General features: G+C 48.2%; 1 pseudogene; it reads left to right on the plus strand.

Moving 5' to 3' along the window:
- Positions 1-1,291: 1,291 nt before the first annotated feature.
- Positions 1,292-3,964, plus strand: LOC123130327 (jacalin-related lectin 3-like; annotated as a pseudogene).
- The last annotated feature ends 923 nt before the right edge of the window (positions 3,965-4,887 follow it).

Below are 4,887 nucleotides of genomic sequence, written 5' to 3' on the forward strand. Positions count from 1 at the left end.
TCACGACGCGCCGCGGGTTGCGGGATTGAGCCGAGCCGAGCTCACACCTGACTCGGACGTGGGTCGAGCCCACGTCTCTCCACGCGGTTGCGCCTATATAAGTGTGCGGTGTCTCCTAACCCTAGCCGCCACGAACAGATCACATATGCTTCACATGCACGCCCACCGTCGTTCCTTTGCTGCTGCTGCCGCCGGTGACTCCATCCCGTCCGCCGCGTACACGGTCGACGGGAGAGCAGGTCTCTGAAACCACGCCCTTCTGGTTCCTGTACGGGGTGAGGGGCGAATAGGTTTTTGGGCAGCAATTACGCGACTGCTCACTTCCGATCGTCTACTTCCTGTGCGTCTGCGTCGCCTTCATCATCACCATGTCCACCGACGCCGAACGTGCCACCGCCGAGAAAGCTGAAGCTGACAAGAAGGCCGTCGAGGACGCCGCTGCTGCCACCAAAGCCGCGGCCTCTGCATGGCCTACTGGAGGGTATAATTCGTTTATCCCGCTCCTATTGTTTTCTGTTTTAGCCATGCTAGCATTATACGTAGATCTTTCTGCAATTAGCGTAGTATGTGCTAGTTTGACTGAATATCAGTATGCGTTTATTTGCATCAATGCCATGCTAGTGATTTACTCGTGGATTAATTTAATCAAGAAATTGCCTATTTACTCAACATTATGGTTGGATGGTTAGAGGACCAGTGGTATTTTCAGTCCATCAGGGTTTGAGTCCTGATGCTTGTAATATTTCTGAATTTATTTCAGCATTTTCGGCAATGTGCTTTTAGTGAGAGGAGACGTTCCCGTTGATGATGAGACGTCTACGATGACTTCGTAAATCTCAAGATGATATACCGGCTCAGTCTGTCGTAGATGCTCACTATGAAGATAGTAACTTAGACTAGTGTCATATGCATGACACTAGTATAAGGCTAGTCATAGTGGGGAGTAACTTAGACTAGTGTCATGCATATGATACTAGTCTTTGTTACGACCTTCATAGTGCAAAATAACATACAAGTAGTATCATAGATGATAGCATTTATTACATTATAGACTCATTTTGCTTTGGCTTGCGTTATGTTACAGTACTCCAAACACCTCTCTCTTCATTAACTCTATGCCACATAAGCAAACTTGTCTTGAAATATGCTATATTACTTGCTAAGTTACTCCCTCTATGGCGAGCCTAAGTTACTCCTCACTATGACCAACCTAAAAAAACAGGGCCGCCTAGCGCCTTTCCCATGCCTTCTCGTGACTTGTCACTTCAATCAAGCACCTTTTGACCAGCGCCGCCTCGCCATTACTCCCCGCGACCCCCGAATCAAAGCCAAGAGGCACTGAGGCCGGAGCGAGCCTGCAGAGAAGCGAGGCGACGGAGGAGAGGAGCCGCCGCCGCCTCAGCAGCAGCAGCAGGAAGATGAAGGCCGTCGGCCCGAACGCCACCGTCGACCTTGAGGGCCTGGAATGCACCTTATGCTTCAGCCCCCTCCGGCCTCCGGTCTTCCAGGTCACCTCTTCACACCCCTTTCTTACAAGATTCTCCCTTCCCCGAGCGAATTGCTATCAATCGATTAAACTACCTCGTTTGATCCGCCGTTGCGTAGCGTCGGGATATCAATGCCATGCCCGGACGGTAAGCGATTTGATGGACGGGGGAGTGATTTATGTTTTACTGTCAGGGTTTGCTCCGCCGCCGGCGGAATGCGGCGGAGGAGGACGCCGTCGCTGGGGGAGGCGTTGTCGATCTCCTTTTTTTTCGTTGGAAAGGAACCATGTCTATCATGGTTTCAGCTATTTGGCACAGGAATCGCTAGCTGCAGGGTAGTACAATTGAAGTTGCAAGTTGGTACCAGATTTACACTTCCTAGTAGCAAGTTCAACATCACCGGGCTGCGCTCTGACAAGTTCCAGCAAGAGGACTGTGTGGCAGACTGATTCAGGATTATGTACTGCTATCCACGTTTCTCATGCTTGTATCGCAATTTTCGTTCTATACGTGGTCTTTTTTGTTCTCCTGCCCAATGTATTTTGTTCTCCTAATGCCAGCCAAGCTCTTTGATTTGAGCAACTTATCCCAACCTGCCCAATGTATTTTGTTCTCCTAATCCTGGTATTATTCGAGCTACACTAAAATCTGTAGGCCATGTATATTGTTCACTTGATCAAAAAAGGTCTTCTCAAATAGGAACAGGAGTTAAAGACTTACTCACTCCGTTCTTCTATAAGATGTTTTAGATAATTTCAATGTAGACTACATACGGATTGAAATAGGTGAACAAACACATTAAAATGGGTCTAGATACATGCGTATCAGAAAAATGCTAAAACATCTTATATGTAGGAACAGTGGGAGTACATGTGTAATTTTGTATTGCTTGGCATTGCGTTGATTACTATTTCTTCTTCGATTATTGAGGATTTTTTTATTTCCAGCTCTGCAGCCTCCTCAAATTTTTTTCATTCCTAGCTTCGGATGAAGTATTCGAAAAATTCCTTCACAACCTCCTCATCACCCTGTTCTGCATTGACTCTCTGCTTCATGGACGATATTTTCTCTTTATACTTTTCACCGAGCAGTTTTGGTATAAGCACTTTGCACAGATCATTTGAAATGCCTTTCATCAGATTTTTTTTCCCCTAGCATGTATCCTTTTTAAATACAGCTCTAGTTTAACATTTCTTGTCAAACCATTCTAGTGTGAATTTGCGACCTGTACAGCGTTTCCAAGTTACCCCATGATTATAAGTTTCAGCAATTAAACTTTACTTTTCAGCATTCAGTTTCGCAAATAATCATGCTCATAAAGTATAGCACATTTTCTTTCTTATATACAGTGGGAAACTTCTGATATTCTTCATCCGCATCTTCTTTGTTCGACCTGCTATGTGGAGCTCCCGGAGAAGAACAAGTCTGGCTGCACCCGGTGCTTCGCAGTAGAGCGTATACTGCAGTCTATCCAGGTCCTTTGCCCCTATGCGGAGTATGGCTGCACAGCCAAGATGCCCTACCATGAGATGGAGGAGCATGAGATGAAGTGCATGCACGCGCCATGCTTCACTGGATCAAACGAAGGGCAGCCCATGGCCCTGCACGATGGGTTACCGTCGGACTCTTAGACTTTTGTTATCCAAAATGTATTTCGCATCAATATCAATATCAACAATCATGAGAGCAAGAAGAAGCATGATAAGAAGAGTTCCACTTGTGATAATCAGTGCTCAACGGTAATTGTGTATCTAATGTAGAAAAATTATGATAGCTTCAATCTGGCTAGGCACCTCCTGACGCTTGTTTCTCAAATGCAGGGGTCGGTTGTGAAAATGGGTCCTTGCGGCGGTGGTGGCGGCAAACCATGGAAGATGGACATGCGTGGTGTCAACCGTATCATTAAGGTGGTTGTTCGCCACGGCGCCGCGGTCGACGCCATGTCGGTGTTGTATGAGCGGGATGGCCAGAAGGAAAAGACCAAGCTGTGGGGAGGATCTGGGGGCAAGCGCTCGGAGGTACAAGTTACGCTTGCAACAACCATCATATTTCTTCATGTGGATGGGTGTCACTTTGTGAATGACTTGATAGTGACAAATAAATTCATTTTTGGCATGTCTAGATCTGTTTGGAGCCAGGAGAGCACTTGACAAACATCAGAGGCCACTACGGCTTCTTTAACGGCTGGTTCGTGATCAGGTCGCTCACTTTTGTGAGCAACCGCCGCACTTTTGGGCCGTACAGGGAGGAGACAGGCACGGCATTCAAGCTCCCAGGAGCCGGCGGCAAAATTCTTGGCTTCCACGGGCGTTCGGAAGGCCTCCTGGACGCTCTTGGCACATATGTCAAGATGGGCTAGGTATGGACATCTCCTCTCATGACTGGGGAGGGGATATTTGAGGACTCGGGATGCTATGTAATGCTTAATCTAGGTAGGTGCTTACTCTGAACTCTGTTATGTGATGCGTTTCTTTTGCTTCTGCTGTATCGCATTCGCATGTTGGTTGATGAAGGAACATCCCGTAGAGTGAATGCTATACATAAACTAGATGCTTGAAACCTGGTGCTCGTTTCCTAGTTTGATCGAGTGAATGTAATGACTAATGAGGACAGGTAGACTGTGTGTTTGCTACTGTTAAAGCATGAACCTCGAACAGTCTGGTTCGTGCTGAATTGCTGATGTTCTAAACTAATAGGGGTTCCGGCTGATGTAAGATGTAACATGCATTTTTCAGAAGCGGCAGGCCTGATGTAGCAGAAGAACATACCACATCCGCAGCTCCACACATTCAGTAGGATACGAATACGACCACTTGCATTGCATGACAGATCTTATTGCAACAGGCCAGGTTCAGCGTGTATAAACGGTGTTTGATCTAAAAGTACGCCTTTGTTGAGCGTCACAACAGCTTCACCTCATTGTCCTTGAAGAAGTAACGTTTACACTTGTGCTTGATCATCTCGAGGCTTCCTTGCCCAACATCCTTGACAACTTCCACACCGGCGAGCAACGCAATGCTCTCAAATCTCAAGTTCCTCCGCTTAATTCTTCTGAAGAACCTCGCGACACAGAACTTGCCAGAGCCCAGCGGCAAGATGTGCTCCCCCGTAGGGATCCATGCCTCTGGAGGTGGCAGATCTTCTTCCCACACGTGCACCAGGGCCGGCGCCGCCGTCGCCTGCGTCATGTCGGCGGCGCAGAGCTTCCCGTCGCTGGCCGAGAAGCCAAACCAGAGGCTGTGCTCTGGGGCGTACACCGCACGGTCTTTGAATGGCAGTGCCCACTCGCCGGCCTTGCTCCACACGCCGTTCTTTACGTTCGAACGAGTACGTGCCGGTGGTCGTCGGGATCGAGAGGCGGCGGCCCTAGACGGCTCCAGTACCAGTCCCCCTCCCGGCG

The sequence above is a fragment of the Triticum aestivum genome, chromosome 6A (assembly GCF_018294505.1).
Source record: "Triticum aestivum cultivar Chinese Spring chromosome 6A, IWGSC CS RefSeq v2.1, whole genome shotgun sequence".
Classification (NCBI taxonomy): domain Eukaryota; kingdom Viridiplantae; phylum Streptophyta; class Magnoliopsida; order Poales; family Poaceae; genus Triticum; species Triticum aestivum.